General features: G+C 37.4%; 1 non-coding gene across 1 annotated transcript; it reads right to left on the reverse strand.

Annotated features, from left to right (window-relative positions):
- Positions 1–12,320: 12,320 nt before the first annotated feature.
- On the reverse strand, positions 12,321–12,462 carry LOC122917818. The gene has a single exon (XR_006386474.1). It is a non-coding gene; the product is annotated as a U4 spliceosomal RNA (small nuclear RNA).
- Between the last annotated feature and the right edge of the window lie 5,483 nt (positions 12,463–17,945).

Below are 17,945 nucleotides of genomic sequence, written 5' to 3' on the forward strand. Positions count from 1 at the left end.
AGTTTACAAGAGAAGAAAAAATAAGGATTTAGCATTTTCTTTGACTTTGCTTCCTTCTCAACAGAGTGACTTCTTCAAGGCCACACATTTGGTAAGTGGTAAAATTTGGACTTGCGCCCTTCAAACTTCAAGTGCAGTGTTCACGCTACTTAACAAATGAATTACAATACCTCTCATTTACTGACAAATTCAGTATTTGCTCAACACTCTTTTAGAGTGTTGGTATGTGCCACAACTAACTGAAGCTTTGAAACACTTAAGGTGTGTATGTGTGTGTGTGTGTGTGTGTGTTTCTTGGTAAAGAAAAAGAAAGCCTGGAAAATTAAGTAAATTACTCAAGATCTGGCAGAAAAGAAGTTTAAAAATAGACACATAAATTCAGGTAATTGTATTGTGGAAGTTAATTCTTTGCCCCTCTACCACAATGCCTGAACACTAAGACCAGAAAGCTTCACCATCGAAGATTTTCACAAGTCCCCACTGAAAACCATTGCTGCTTTCATGTATGAATTGTTTTCCTGCTTGAGTATGTTGTTCAAGGCCAAAGGGCTATTTGGTAGACTCTATCTCTTTTCTATTTAGAGCCAAGCCATCACCTAATGTGCATAATAATTGGGTTTAACTTCCATGAAATAATGCAGTGTTCCTTCTCTCTGTCCCTACATCCTTTTCTTCATCTCTACCCTCAATTAAAGATGGTTCAGGGCAGTGGAAACAACGTTTTAAAAAGCATGGTGTCCCAAATGCCTAGAGCTTTAGTTTTCTTGCTCTCTAGATTCTAAGTGGCCACTAGCTGACCTGAAATATATAATAACTTCCTGTGGGACCTCTCTAGGTTGTTGTTTTAAAGGGACAAACTGAAAGGAAAGACATTGCTTTTAACATCCACTTATCCTCTAACCCATTGGGTCTTTTTGCTGTGATACATGATAAAGCAGAAAGTGTTTAAAGTGGCAGTGGGTGTTGGTGGGAGGATAAATGAGAGCCTCATTTCTGGAGGGCAGTTTGGAAACATAGATCAAACTGAAGATGTGCATATCCTTTAACCCGGTGATTCTACTCTAGAGATAAATTATAAGGAACAGTTTGCATAAGAGTAGGAGGGAGGGAGAGGGAAAAAGGAGGGGTGGAATGAGATTGAAATATTGACAAACTGGAAGCAAGCTAAATAGTACTCAGGAAACTAGTTGGATACACTGTGACATATCAATTCAGTGGATTTTTACCGTTTTTAAAAAATAATGATGTAAACCTATATGTAAATGCAAGAAGAGGTTTAAGAATTTTTGATAAGTGAAAAACTAGGTATGGGTAAGTATGCCTATGTATTTATGAATGCAACAAATGTTTATTGAGCAATGATGAAATTCCAAGCCTTACTGTGGTGTGATCACATTTGTATCATGGGTGCTTTCTGTGCCCTTCTGTTCCACACGCATACAGCAGGATAAATATCTCAAGGGTTGTTCATATAATGATAATGGCATGGGATTTGGGGCAACAGATTTTGCTTTTGTTCCATTTTCTTGTCAGAATTCTTTGCATTTCAAAAATAGTTAGCATGTATTGTTTTTTTAATTAGACAAGTCACATTCACTTAGAGAAAAGGTGAAATGCCTGTCCACTGGCACGTGGGATTTCTGCTTTAACAGGCCCAGAGGAGGAGGCAAGGGATAAAAATGCCAGTGATGCGCTATTCTCCCAGGAAGTGAAGAGATAAATAAACCCCCCTCCCAGTTCTACTCTGTGGAGGGGTCATGTTTTAGGTATAGAGAAGGAATCTAGGAAAGATTGTACTCACCGGTGAGGCAGTGCAGCTCTGAAATTCTCCGAGTTAGAGAGCAGTTGCATTGATTCTAGCTAATGAAGTTTGCAAAAGGAGGCCAGAGGAGGGCTGTGTCCACAACTCTCCCTGGAGCTCAAAGTCACTTCGTTATGCTGGACCTTCACCAGAGCTGAGATCTGTTCATCTAGCCCCTGCCAGAGACCATGCGTTTGGGTTCATGGAGAAAATCCCTGCTCTTGAATATGAGGCATATATGTACATGGGTGTGTATGTACATGGGTGTATATATGTACATGGGTGTATATATACATGTATATCATCTAAATTCTGGTAATTCTCACCTCTGGTCTTAAAATCATTTGGAGGAAGACTTTTAGAAAACACCAAAGCATGAGTAAAACATGTCTGTGATTCAGTCGTCTGTTTTGAGCATAGGCATGAGCATATTTCAAAAGCTCATTAGGGAATCCTGAACATCCTGCCAACATTGACAACTGGCCTTAGAGAAAGAACTCTTCTTGCTTTCTCATCTCCTGTACTTACTGGTTGTATGTCCTTGAGCATAGTATTTCATCTGAGTTGTCATTTGAAAAATGAAACGAAGATACCAATATTCATTTTATGAAACTTGTGGTTGATGAATTATGTGAGACAATGTATATTAAAGTACTTTGTGGGGTACCTGGATGGCTCAGTGGGTTAAGCGTCTGCCTTCAGCTCAGGTCATGTTCTCAGGGTCCTGGGATCAAGCCCTATATAAGGCTCCCCACTCAATGGGGAGTCTGATTCTCCCTCTGCCCCTCCCCTTCCCCCAACTTGTGCTCTCTTTCATCACCTCTCTCTTTATTTCTCTCTCAAATAAAATCTTTTGTAAAATGTAAAATGCCAAGTAAATAATACTTCATAGGTTTAGGAAGCTTTCTCCCCCTGTCCAAATATGTCACATAATTCAAGTTCAGTAAACAGTGCATTGTTTCTCAATATGCAGAATGTGAATTATCTACATCAAAATCACCTGAGCTGCTTGTTAGAAATATAAAGTAAAAAATTTTTAATGTCGGAAATAGGGTCCAATATCTGCATTTTACATGGGCAACCCAATTTGCCTCTGTAAAGTAAGTTTGAAAACCAGTGTTAAATTTTTGCAAGAGTTGTAGCAGACTGTGGTAACTCTCAGTAACAGGGCACAGATGGGCAGCAGTTCAAAAGTAGGACTGAATGAAACTGGGCTGTTCTTTTATACCATACATAAAGATAAACTCAAAGTGGATGAAAGACCTAATGTGAGACAGGAATCATCAAAATCCTAGAGGAGAACACAGGCAGCAACTCTTCAACCTTGGCCACAGCAACTTCTTGCAAGACAAGTCTCTAAAGGCAGGGGAAAATAAATAAAAAATGAACTATTGGGACTTCATCAAGATAAAAAGTTTCTGCACAGCAAAATAAAACAAACAAAAATCAGTCAGCAAAACTAAAAGGCAAACTATGGAATGGGAGAAGATATTTATAAATGACATATCAGGTAAAAGGCTGGTATCCAAGATCTATAATGAACTTATCAAACTCAACACCCAAAAAACAAATAATCCAGTCAAGAAATTGGGCAGAAGAAAAAAAAAAAAAAAAGAAAGAAATTGGGCAGAAGACATGAACAGACACTTCTCCAAAGAAGACACACAAATGACCAACAGACATAAGAATAAATGCTCAGTATCACTCAGCATAGGGAAATACAAATTCAAACCACAATGAGATACTATCTTACACCAGTTGGAATAGCTAAAATTAACAAGGTAGGAAATAATAAATGTTGGCAAGGATTTGGAGAGGGGGAACCCTCCTACACTGTTGGTGGGAACGCAAGCTGGTACATCCACTCTGGAAAACAGAATGGAAGCTCCTCAAGAAGTTAAGAATAGACCCAGCAATTGCGCTACTAGTTATTTACACAAAAATACAGATGTAGTGAAACGAAGCAGCATCTGTACCCCAATGTTCATAGCAGCAGTGCCCATAATAGCCAGGCTGTGGAAGGAGCCAAGATGTGTTTCAATAGGTGAATGAATAAAGAAGATGTGTTTTATATATCACTCAGCCATCAGAAAGGATGGTTACCTACAATTTACATTGACATGGATGGAACTGGAGGGCATTATGCTAAGTAAAGTAAGTCAGGCAGAGAAAGACAATTATCATATGTTTCACTCATATGTGGAATATAAGAAACAATGCAGCAGAGGATTGTGGGGGAAGGGAGGGAAAACTGAATGGGAAGAAATCAGGAGACAAACCACGAGAAATTCTTGACTTTGGGAAACAAACTGAACGTTGCAGAAGGGGAGGTGGCTGGGAAGATGAGGCAACTGGGTGATGGGCATTAAGGAGGGCAGGTGATGTGATGAGCATGGGGTGTTTTATGCAATTGATGAATTTTTGAACACTATGTCTGAAACTAATGATGTACTACTGTATGTTGGTTAATTGAATTTACATCTAAAAAAAACAAAAACAAAAACAAAGTAGCAGCCCTATCAGCATTTGTTTAAAATTAACAACAAAAGCAGATCAGAAGGTAGAAATTGATTCTCAGCCTTGACTGGGTCGTGGATTTCCCTAGTGTTCTCCTGACTTTCTGTACTGTGTTTTGCAAAAAGGGCTTATCTCATTCCTGTTTGACTTCAGACAAGAATGGCTTACCATTAGTGAAACTTCACATGAGTTAAATGCATGGTCTTGGTTGCTGTTACAGCATTCCACCATTACACTAAAAGTATACCCTACCAGCTTTTGGGGGTAGTTGACCTTTAGAGGTTTCTAAGTCCAAGGTCTGATTCAGCACCTTGTCCAACATGATGCTTTCCTCATATCTGGTCTCATTACCTCTTGTGGTGTAGAGAAATGTCTACACTTGGGTTGAAAATGCTCTGAGATCTTGTTTAGGAAATAATAAATTCTAAAGTGTTATATCCTGCCTCCAGCACCACAAACAGACCCCCTAGACAGAAGAGGAGCTTAGGATACTTGATTATAGCATGATCCATTCTTATTTTTCTAGTACTTAGAACAATTGCCTAGGAAATAGCTCAAGGGACACAAGGTAACCCTGTCAGTGATATCATGCTGTAGAAATAAAGAGCACCGGACATGGCAGCTAAAGACTTGGGATCATGTCCTTGTCCTTATCATTTATGAGCTGACCTGAGCCCTGCTTTATAAATCTGTAAAGTAGGGAAAGCAAAACTTCTCAAGGATTTCTTCAGAAACAAAAGATTGCATGAGATTACATTGAATAACTGATAGGATAACACTTGGAACACCGCTAAATGTTGTACAAAGTTCTGTAGGATTTAACCTGATGGTAGACAATGATGTGACAGTTAATTGTCCCTCAAAGAATGCTCTCCTCCCCAAATAGTACCCTAAGCAAGCGCTCAGTGCTTCCTGAAACTTCTTTAGAAGAGACAAATGCCCATCTGGCCATAAATTGAAGTTGTATTTTAGAGCACAAATGCCTTGTAGAGCATCTGCTAGCAAGGGGGCATAATAGTATGAAGTGCTAAGTGCAGAGCGCATATTCCCCAGCAGTTCCAGGGAGAGTATACAGACTCATGGGCCCCAAAATAAAGTTGATAAAGCAAGAAGAAGAAGGGCAAGCAAAGTGGAAAGAGTCAAGATTTCTGGGTGCAAGCACATTAGGGATGTTCTTTGGTACAAAATCCATGGAAGTTTTGAAATTGAGAATAACCTTCCTTTTCAAAACCTCCTCTGACTTGGGAAAAGACTGAATATGACACAGGAGCTGGAGAGAGCCCTGTCCGGAACAGAGAGAGCATCTCCATGGGGGGCATGAAGGATGGGTGCTGGGCCTGGCTAGCAAAGCAGATTAGTGGCAGGTCAGCCCTTTCACAAGGATAAGCTCTTTCTCTTAAAAGTATGCTGCCTAACAGACAAGGGCAGGAAACACTAATTCACAGGCTTTTAGTGGCTGACATACATTTCGCATTCGTAACTTGCTCTCTGCTTGCCACAGCCATTAAAGCAGTGGCAGGAGGCTTGAGCCTCCAAAGAGAGCAGGATGACCTTGGTCAGGGTTGGTGGGGAAGAGGAGAAAGGTGGAGCACAGAGAGATACTGAGTTCTACTCTTATAATGGTAAAAATAGAATTAAAATAGTCTAAGACCATTGCCACTTAATCCTAAAAACTCTCACCCAGATCACCTGATTTTCAGTACAGACTCAGATGGTCATAGTCAGAATAAAACAAAAATAGAACCTAATTTTTCCCTCTCCTTTCTAACGGTCTAGGCAGGGTAAGTGGTCTTTCCTTAGACACAATATGTTAGATAACAATCTGTTCAGTTGCATATTCAGACTGGAGATGGTAGTGTGGAGTTATTTCTTGCAATAGATCATTTAGCAGATCTGAAATTTCTACAGAGTAATTTATCAATCTGTATTTTGAATGTACTTTGTGTTTTTTAAATGCTAAAGAAAGGTAAAATGTTTTGCTTAGCTATTTCAATTATAGGCAAAATAAAACACATAGTTGTAATAATGCTAGTATTAAAAATGTGTGTTGGGTTATATTATAATAAGTGACTCATGCAGATTCTCTCATTTAGCCCTCACAAGAACTCTGTAAGTCTGGGTGCTTTGTTTTGCAATTTCTCAGAAAATAAAATTAAAGTGTAGTAAGGTTAAGACACATGTGTATGATCACACAGTTAGTGGGAGGCAGAGCTCATATTTAAGCTCAACTTACAGGCCCTCAACAATCATACATTCAGACTTTAGAGAAAAGCAGCCACATGCCATGGCTTGAACATAAACCTTGGAAGCCAAAGTGTCTGGGTTCAACAGGGTCTTTATCATTTATTAGCTATGAAGCCCCAGCAAGTTAGATCATTTCTTTGCCTGAGTTTACTCATCTGCAAGATGGGGTTATTTTTGTGACCTAAGCCAGAAAATTGTTAGGAGAATAAGTACACAAAGGATGTGGAACTGTATCTTTCATGGTGAAAGATTTATACACATTAGCTAGAATTACTATTAAATGGAAAATTGGAAAGTTTTAAGAAGTGAAACAGAATCTAAAATCTAAGCGTATTTCTAGTGGTTCAACCGACAGTGTGGCAGGCCTACAGTGTGCCAGGCATTGGGACACCTGTTGGAAAATAATGATGAAAAATCCTAATATGGAAATGTAACAAAAGTACAAGTTCAGTTTGTTTCTTCAATTGAACATATGAGTGAAATCATATGGTATTTGTCTTTCTCTAATCCATTTCACTTAGCATTATATTCTCTACCTTCATCCATGTCATTACAAATTGCAAGATTTCATTCTTTAAATGGAAAAAAAAATGTGATATTCTATTGCATATATACACCACATCTTCCTTATCAGTTCGTCCTTTGATGGACCCTTGGACTGTTTCCATAATTTGGTTATTGTTCATAATGTTGCTACAAACATCAGGATTCATGTACCTTTTAAATTAGTTTTTTTGTATTCTTTGGGGGTAGATACCCAGTATTGCAGTTGCTCAATTGAAGGTAGTTCTATTTTTAACTTTTTGAGGATCCTTCGTACTGTTTTCCAGAGTGGCTGCACCAGTTTGAATCCCCACCAACAGTGCAAAAGTTTTCTTCTTTCTCCACATCCTTGCCAACACCTGTTGTTTCTTAGGTTGTTGATTTTAGCCATTATGACAAGTATGAGGTGATAGCTCATTGTAGTTTTGATTACTAACTGGAAATTGAATAACAATTTCAAAAGAAGAAGAAGGTGTGTGTGTGTCTGTGTGTGTGTGTGTTTTTGTGTGTGTGTGTGTATACACACACAATACAATGTTACTCAACTATAAAAAGGAATGGAATCTTGTTATTTGCAACAACGTGGATGGAGCTAGAGAATATTATGCTAAGAGAAATAAGTCAGAGAAAGACAAATACCATATGGTTTTACCTATATATGGACTTTAAGAAACAAAACAAGCAAGCAAAGGGGAAGAAAAAAAAAGAGAGAGAGGCAAACCAAGAAAAGAACTCTTAAGTTTGGAGAACAAATGGATGGTTACCAGAAGGGAGGTGGGAGGGGGAATGGGTTAAATAATTGGTGATGGGGGATTAAGGACTGCACTTGTGATGAGCCCTGGGGGTTGTATGGACAAATCACTATATTATACACCTAGAACTAATATGCTGTATGTTAACTAAGTGGAATTTAATACAATCTTTTTTAAAAATTGCAAGTTCAATAATTAATAAAGCTTGTTCACCTTTTATAAACCAGTGTAAGTGTTTCATAGGTAGTTTACAGATGGGAAAATGGAAGCTTAGGAGGAATACTTACCAAGGGTTATGGGAATAATGAGGAACTGAATTAGAATTAAAATTAGATTTTATTGTTCTGATTCTTAAAATCTGTGTTCTTATCTGCTCCATTATCTTGTATCCTAAAAGTGTGTGTCCTAACTTTAAACAAAAAACAGCTTTAAAAAAGACAGCTAGTGGCCAAGGTAATGCAGAGAGCTAGATCCCTGACTTTCAATTAAAAGTTCCTTTTATGGACATGATTGGTTAGAGATATTAAAAAATACTAAAAATTACAAAGAAAACCTTGAAATTGTTAGAGCTTTTTGGATATCATAACGGAATTAGACTAGATTAAGTTACAGAAATAAATTTCACCCATACCTGATGGATATCCTATCTGCCCACCATGCACCTCTTTCTACAACCAGAGAAATAAAACCAATGACTTTAATGGCGTAAAAAGTTAGCTTGACTTTGTAACATACCCTATACATGAATGACCTCTGGAGGGATTGCATTCCTAAATGAGAAGGATATGTAATACAAGTTTAAAAGGGGGATATCTTTATGACTTTAAGATTAGGAAACATTTCTAAAATCAAGACCTAAAAGTCATAAGCCACAAAGGAAAACACTGGTAGATTTTAATATTCCAAAAATTAAATATAACTTTTTAACAAAAGATTAGCATATACAGAGTTAACAGATAGATGCCAGTCTCAGAGAAGATAATTACCAAATTAATAGCTGACAAAGAATTAATTAAAATTCCTGTAAAACAACAAGAAAAGGTTACAAAACCCAAAAGAAAAATAGACTAATTATGTGAATAGAACATGAGGAAAAACTTGAAAGACTGCTTACTTGGAAGAAATGTTCAACCTCCATACTGATCAGAGTGATTCACATTACAACAGTAACAAGATATGATTTTACACAATCAGGATAGAAGCAATTAGAAAAACTGATGCAGCATGCCTGTGATGAAAGTTCAAAATGGGAACTCTCATGAACTCCTGATAGGACATAAGCTAATAAGCCACTTAGGGGGAAAAAAAAAAGTCATGTTGCACTCATCCCATATGGAACTCTTCCCATCCCAAAATGCTAAGTAAAATATTTTACTTTTTTAGCATTTCATCCCATGAATTTTGTCCCTACTTTGAAGTATAGCAGTTGTGTTCTTATGTGTACATCTCAGAAAAGCTTTTACAGGTATACTAAGAGCTGTGTGTTTTATTGTACATGGCCCTATTTTCACATGAAGTGGTAAAGAGTTGGGTACAATCTATGGTGTATCAATAAAAAGGCAGATTAATAAAATGAATTACATACCTTAGATTAATAGTATGCAGTGATCGAAAGAACTGAACTGTATATGTGGTGATGTGGTTTGTTTCTCAAAATATATTAAAGGAAAAATATGAAAACAATATTTATTATGTAATACAACTTGTCGTAATTTAAATGCCATATACTTACTCCACAAACCATATATTATAAGACTTTCATATATGTAAATAGATATATGAAAGTGTATTGGAAGGGATTACTCGAATAGAAAATTTATAGGTCCCCATCAAGAGAAGGAAACAAGATTATAAATGTAAAATGCAGGGGAAATAATAAAATATGTGATGACTCTGTACTGTGACTATTAGAGTGGCAAAGTCTGTCTTAACAAAGAGAAAAGTGGTAAAGGAGTCATATATAATTTTTTACCATTTGTTGAGCACTTATTATATGCCTCACCCTGCACTTTTCATTAATTATCATTTAACACATTTAACTGTCACAAGACACTATAAAGTGGTTATTGCACGGCTGTTTCACAAAGAAGGAAATTGAGGCATCAGGAGACAAAACTGCCAAAGCTTACAAGGATAATGTGGGGTTGAGGCAGAGTTGATACTTCAGCGTTGAAACAGTAGGACACTGAGTCCAAATCCTGTGTTCTCATCTCCATTTTCCTGCCTCATGATTAAAGAGATAATCCTATATTAAAGTGTACAGAAGAGGATAATAAAGTAAAAGCTTATTTCAGCCTACAGTGTCATGAATCAGTTTAGTTTTGAATTTCCAAAGACTAATCACCTTGGAAAGTTAGGTGGCAAAACAAAAGCTAATCTTGAATATGTTATGCTCAGTTTTGAACAAGGGAGCAGTGGTTGGGGCTAGGTCCAAACCCTAGCATTGTTTGACACATGGTAGGTACGAAGCTATGGTTTCCAGATGATAAAATGGCTCCATGGCGCAGTTGGTTGGACGACTGCCTTCGGCTCAGGGCGTGATCCTGGAGTCCCGGGGTCGGGTCCCGCATCGGGCTCCCAGCTCCATGGGGAGTCTGCTTCGCTCTCTGACCTTCTCCTCGCTCATGCTCTGTCTCTCTCTCTCAAGTAAATAGATGAAAAATCTAAAAAAAAAAAAAAAAAAAAAAAAAAAAAAAGATATGCTCAAATTGGGGCTAAACTGGGGCATAAAGTGGCTCAAATTTCAAATAATAGGCATGTCTAGACTAAGAGGATTTGAATCAGAAACTAGATTAAAGCCTTCATCACAGAGGATGGACTGGCAAAGGGTTTAATTTATTCGGACATTTGAAAAGTAATTATAAACAAATGTCAACACAGAATCAGTAGAAAAGTTACTGTGCTTCCATTGATAGATAGAATTCAAGACCACAAGTCAGATGCCGGGGATGATGTTCAATCAGAACCCTGGATGCCACACAGGTATGACTGACCATTACCCTTTGTTCACTATATTACATATTTTCTGCCAGCCTCATCCATGAGGCCATCCCCTGGGCTGGAAAGAGTCCATGCTTCTAGGTCAGACCATATTCCTCGTGTTACAGTTTGCAGGCTCTTTCTTCTAAGGATCTACAGCCTGTGTTAAGGCTAGACTCCCAAGGTAGGTATACATTTTAGCTAGAGAAGATTTATGAAACAGGCAGAAGCTGATTGTAGGCTGTATCTGAGGATCATTCTCATCAGTGCACCCTGACTTCAGGACCTACCCATTTATCCTTCTCCATCAGATCGAAGGCAAGCCATCCTGATGCCTAGGATGAAAATTTCATCCACCACTTAGGACAGAAAAACTATTTGCATTAAAGCCAGACCTTGTTAATGAAATGCCCAGATTCTCAATCAGGGTGTGAAGTTTGTCTCTGTGTTTTCATTTACCTGCCAATATGCAGTGTTTCCCAAATGAAAGGACAAGAGAAGGAAAGAAAAGAAATAATTTTTATGAGGGAATAAGCAGAGGCAAGGTATGCCATCAGGAAGCATGGAGATGAAAGGAAAGAGACCCTAGAAGATACCTTGCAGATGGAGAAAGCACAGGGACAAGAATATTCAGATGGATTCTATTTCTCTAACTTCCAGAAATAAGGTGGCTCACATTAGATTAGTCATTTCAGTTCAGTCTGCTTCAGTTTTCTCATCTGTCAAATGAAAACAGTTAGACTTCTCTGTGTGACTCATAAGACTATTGAAGGCAAATAAGATAATATTTATTGAGGCTCTTTGGAATATGTTATATAATTACTGTTGGAGCCCAAGGATTATTAATAGCAATATGTGGCTAGAGAAGGTACATTTTAATTGATGATAGCTTAGATATGTCAAGAGGAAAACTTATTCTCACCTATGTGGGGATGCAGTAGTAGGGGAAGTAAAAGTATCAACATGAGAAATTTAGGGAATATTTATTAAAAACAGAATGCAAGGGGCACCTCAATGACTCAGTGGGTTAAGGCCTCTGCCTTCAGCTCAGGTCATGATCCCAGGGTCCTGGGATCGAGCCCCGCATCGGACTCCCTGCTCAGCAGGGAGCCTGCTTCCCCTCTCTCTCTTCCTGTCTCTCTGCCTACTTGTGATCTCTGTCTGTCAAATAAATAAAATATTTTAAAAAACAGAATGCAAATGTATTTTGTGACACAGAGCATCATTACAGTATGAGAAGACCTAACAGCAGATGTCTTATGCCAAGAAAACTTGTAGAAAAACACTGAAGACATTCAAGAAATAATTAGATGTCTTCCTTGGGGAAAGAGGCCTGTATGTGGTAAGAAAGACAAAATGGAGCACAAGATAGAACATAAGTTAACAATAAGACAATCTAACAAGATCCCGTGAAGGATTTCTTGCTTTCCCCAAAAGAAGTTTATTGGATGTTGTTAATGAACACCTCAGTTGTGGAGCATGCAGGAAAGAATCACATTCCACATGTCCACCCATGTTTCTTTTATGAAATGACACTTTGTATCAAAATGTTGAGAGAATTTTAATTAGCAATAATCGCGCCTCGGATAAACCTCATTGGCTACGATACTGCCACTGCGCAAAGCTTGTTGAGAGAATTTTAGAGCCAAAAGAGTCTCAGAGATTAACAAATCCCCACTTCATGTAGAAGTTACGGATATGCATTTACTTGCTTTCAGAAAAGAGGGGCTCATACCTGGTAATCTGCCCTATGCCATACAACACTTTTTCTTCAACATCTCTACAAGGAGATGACATTTGCTCTTTTGAACAAATGGCTTTATCTTACACATTAGAAATAAACTCAGCCCACCTGTTAACGTTTTCTGAGTCCCTCTCTGTGCCAGACACTCTACAAAGCAGTAGGGACTTGTGAAAAACAGATCTTTAAATGATTCATAGATCCTGAAGTATCAAAATGATTATAACCATAGGGAAGGCAGAAATGCACCCTCCCCTGTGGGCCTTCAAATATTTATTAGAATCTTTTCTTTACCTTTTATTCTGCTACACAAATAGATACAGTTTACCACAAATTACTTATTTCATATTGTTTCCAGATCTTCTCACGTTCTTTTTTCTTTTCTGGATATGATCTGTTTTTCAAAGTCCTTAATATATAGTATCCTAAAAGTTAAGGGTTAATTTCTTTAAAACTGTGCATCCTCCTAAAATAAGAAGTGCACTATTAGGGACTTATGAAGGATATCTCATGATTGTAAGAAAGAAAAAGCTTGGGAACTCACAGCCCAGAGTTTGGAGGCATCATAGTTAAACCTTCAACATTAGAGAACAGTTGTGGATTTTAGTGATTTGGGCAGCATGGTGTAATGAGATAAACCTTGAACTTAGAGTTTAAACAAAACTGGATTTGAATCCTGTTTCTAACATTTATTAGCTGTAATACCTTAGCCATAACATAACACTCTCTGAGCACATTTGATCATATTTAAAATAGGAATATTATCTACCTATTTTGTATGGTACTTAGAAGAAAAAAATGAAAACAAAATGAGATCATATCTATGTAAGTGTTTCATAAACAATAAAATGTAATGCAAATGTAATATGGTATTGCTATTCTTATAATCAGATGGGTTGACACAGAGCAAAATGTTCCATTCTGTAATTACCTGGATTCAGTAAAAATGCATCACATTCTAACAAATTAAAAACCCAGTAGTAGTAATAGCTACCATTTATTGAAGTTTTATTATGTGCCAGGAAGTGCCAGGTGCTTTACAAACATTATACCATTTGGTTTCTGGGATATAGACAATTCTATGAGTTTACCCAACCTGTTTTATTTTCCTTTTGGGCACAAACAAAACTACTTTTCCCAGCCTCACCTGTAGTTAACTGGGCTATGTGACAGTACTGCCCTTCCCAGGAATACCCATAAAATGTCGTACATGATCTCCCACTCTGTCTTGTTCTCTATTGGCTAGAAGGGTATAAATGCTCAGGTCACTCTCTAGTGCAATGAACTAAAGATCACTGATGATTACAATTCCTTTGTCAGCCCTTGGTTCCCAAATTATGTTAAGGACCAGAACCTTCTCTTCAAAGCCCTCATGCTAACCTCACATGTTGGAATGTATTGTGAACAAGAAATAAACTTTTGGTGTGTTAAGCTAATAAAGTTTTGGACCTGTTTATTATAGAACCTAGCATTAATTATCCTGTCTACTAGAATTCTTTAAATCGTTCACTTTTTTTTTTTTTTTTTTTGCCAGAGTCAGGAACAAATGTCCATAATTTCCCACTCCTTCATCTATCAACCTACTGGCAGCTGGGTTTATGAATTTCATTTCCTCCTTTCCTGACGATAGGGATATTTGTCTGCTTTGTTCATTGCTTTATCTTAATTTCCTAGAAGATGACTCAATCGGTATTTGCTGAATAAATACATAAACTTATAAAAGTCTTTTAATGTCGATGGTTGCTTTTAATCCCAGTTTTCCAGATAAAGAAGTGGTGCTGCTGATGTGTATCTGTCTTATTCCAGAATCTTGCACACTATGCTCAACTGCTCCATTTGACCAGTCTAGACTTGTAGTTGAAGATGACGGTTATGTTTTATCACCTGGAACTTTCTATTATCAGGATGTTCTCTGTTTGAGAACAAATTCTGTGGCTCATAATGGTGGGCTTCAAGGATCAATAAGTTACTTCCAGATCGCCCAGTGAAGTTATGGGATCAACATAGGTTTTAACATTAATAAATTTCATTCCTTTCTCTTTAGCCATCCAGATATAATTTGATGTCTCATGGACAGTCATTTCCAGGAAACTAAACAAAAAACTCAGAGAGAAAAATAAGGAAATAAAATGTTTGAGGGAGGGCAGAAAACCTCACTGGTTTTCATTTTCTCTAAGCTATGATAAGGAATAAAAGGAAAGAACATTACTAACTAAATGCAGTAAATCACATTTCATCCTAATTAAGAAGATAAAGAGTGTTATTTCCCTTATTTTTATTCAGATTCAACAAGTTGAAGTTCAACAAGTTAAAGGCTACTGTGTAATTTCAGAACTGTTGCATGGTATAGCTCGATTCTAACCTAGTTCTTTGGTCTTTTTTTTTTTTTTAATATTTTATTTATTTATTTGACAGAGATCACAAGTAGGCAGAGAGGCAGGCAGAGAGAGAGGAGAAAGCAGGCTCCCCGATGAGCAGAGAGCCCAATGCGGGGCTCGATCCCAGGACCCTGGGATCATGACCTGAGCCGAAGGCAGAGGCTTTAACCCACTGAGCCACCCAGGCACCCCTAGTTCTTTGGTCTTAAAAACTTCAGCTGCTTCAATTAATATTCTTTCAGTAGCTTATTATCATGCATTTGCCACTACCAACTGGCAACAGAAACACTGTTGTACAGGGAGATGGTTAAGGGCAGAGTTTGTGGAAATCGGAATTGAGATTGAAATCTGGTTCTGCTATTTATTGGATGTAAAATCTTGGGCAGTTCCATTAACTTCTCTGGACTTCAGTTTCAAGTGTGCGTTGGGGGCTTTGTTAGTACTCATTGAGTTAATGTAGTACAACTCTTCCATGGTGATTTTCACATATTAAATGCTCAAGTAGTGAAACTATTTGTATCATTGTTATTAGTATTTGCGTCAGTATCCCAGTGAGAGCTTATTGATGCTAAAGATTTGTTCTTCCCTCACTAGGACTTTGAGTTCAATAATAAATAGTTATCTTCTGGATTTAGTTCATTAATATAGTTTTCCCAAGCACATACTAAGTTCCATACACTGTATTAGATATTAGGAATAGACATAAAATATGCTTCTGCCATCAAATCTTACTGAAATCACATACCATCAGTAATGTTTAATAACAAACAGGGAAGAATAACAAAAAAAACTACCTGATATAAATAACTGATTAAATAAATAAATAAATAAACTGGACAAATAGATCTTCGATGCAGAAGAATTCAAAATAATTTCTGTACAGACTCCAAAGTGTACAGACTCCAAAGTGTACAGACTCCAAAGCATAACTCCCTACTCCTTAAGTGTGGGCTGCACACAGTGTGGTTGTTGTTTTGTTTTGTTTTGTTTTCCAGAGAGTACAATGTTAAAAAGGGAGAGGATAATCTCACCATGGAGAAACATACCTCACTAGGTGATCAAAATTAACATCAGTAGTGATAAATCATGTTGGTGTATATTCTTGATATGATGTGATGAGAATGGTGCTTTACCCTTGTGGTCTTCCTCCTCAAAATCCACGGTTCTACTTTAATCATGAATTGCCACTTCAGCTCATCTTGAAAGTACAAGACAAATCCCAAATGAAGAACCTTCTACAAAATTCCTGACACTACTGAGAACTGTCAAGGTCAAAAACAAAGTCTGAGGAACTGTTACTGCCAAGATAAGCCTAAGTAGATATGTTAACTAAATATAATACGGTATCCTTAAATAGATCCTGGAGCACTTGCAAAACAAACAAAAAGATGTTCGGTGAAAACTTAAAGAATCTAAAGTATGGCCTTTAATTATTTTTTTAAATGAGATAATAATAAGAGAATAGCTAAACCTAAAAAGAACGATAATGCCAAGTATTGATGAATCTGTGGAGCAACTGTAGCTCCCATAAACTGTTAGGGGCGTAAAATGGTACAACCACCATGGAAACAGGTTTTTGGTTCTTACAAAGTTAAATGCACACCTGCCATGAGACCCTGAAATTCGCATTCTCTATATTTATCTCAAATAGATGAAAACATATGTCCATTCAGATATTTGTACATGAATGTGTCTAACAGTCTTTTTCATAATGGTAAAAAAACTGAAAATCCAAATGTCCCTTCGCAGGTCAATGAATAAACAGATTCTTGTATATTTATACAGCAGAATACTTTCTCTGTGATACAAAGGAACAAACTAATGATGTGTACCAAAACTACGGATGAATCTCAAAAATATTATGCTGACTAAAAAATCAGGAAAAAAATGTACAGTGGTTATGATTCCATTTATGTAATAGCATTCTAGAAAATGCAAACGAATACATCATAGCAGAAATCAGATCAGGGGTTTCCTGGGAATAGGTGTAGAGCAACAATGGATTACGAAGGGCACAGGAAAGTTTTTGAAAACAGTGGGAATATTTGTTATCTGAATCATGGTGGTGATTTCATGGATATATAAAACAAACTGTAAATGCAGTGCAGCTTATTGTATGCTGTCTATTCCTCATAATTTGTCCCCCAAAAGGAGAAAAGTTTTTAAAAATGTGTTCCCTACTCTGTTGTCAATCATGTCTAATACTGCAAGTGACATTACCCAATCAGTACAGTAGTTCGAAACATATTTTAATCCATTTTATCTATTTTTAATGACATATTAAAAAGAAACTATGTATATACACCAAATGAAGCTGTTCTGCTTGAGTGAGGTTGGGTGTTCTGGAAGCCTTTTACTCTTTTTTTTTTAAAGGAGGACTCATTCTTAAAGATTTTTTGTTTATTTATTTTCAGACAGAGATCACAAGTAGGCAGAGAGGCAGAGAGAGAGAGAGAGAGGAGGAAGCAGGCTCCCCGCTGAGCAGAGATCCTGATGCGGGGCTCGATCCCAGGACCCTGGGATCATGACCCGAAGGCAGAGGCTTTAACCCACTGAGCCACCCAGGTATTCCAGGCCTTTTCCTCTTACTGACCCCTACTGTCCACCCCAGTCCCAGCTCTCCTTCATTGCCCTCCACAGAACCTGAACCATTATTAAATGAACACCTGACTCTATGTTTTTTTCTAAGTTGTAAGTTTGGAGGTCTGATTATGCCAATCAATGACCATAGCAACTTCATCTCTGACAGTAAATCATGATTGACTTGGATAAGTCATTTCATTTCTCTGGATCTCAGTTTACCCATTTTTTTAATCAAAATGATGAACCATATTACTTACTTACTTGACAATATCATCTCTAAATAATTATATATTTTTTAAAGAATATATTGGAAAACCTCTCAAGGTCCAGTGTGGGAACTGGGAACGAGCTAGATATTTCAAACAGGAAGGGATTTAATACAGGGAACTAAATTCTGACGAAAGCTT

Source organism: Neovison vison, chromosome 9 (assembly GCF_020171115.1).
Source record: "Neovison vison isolate M4711 chromosome 9, ASM_NN_V1, whole genome shotgun sequence".
In the NCBI taxonomy this organism is placed as follows: domain Eukaryota; kingdom Metazoa; phylum Chordata; class Mammalia; order Carnivora; family Mustelidae; genus Neogale; species Neogale vison.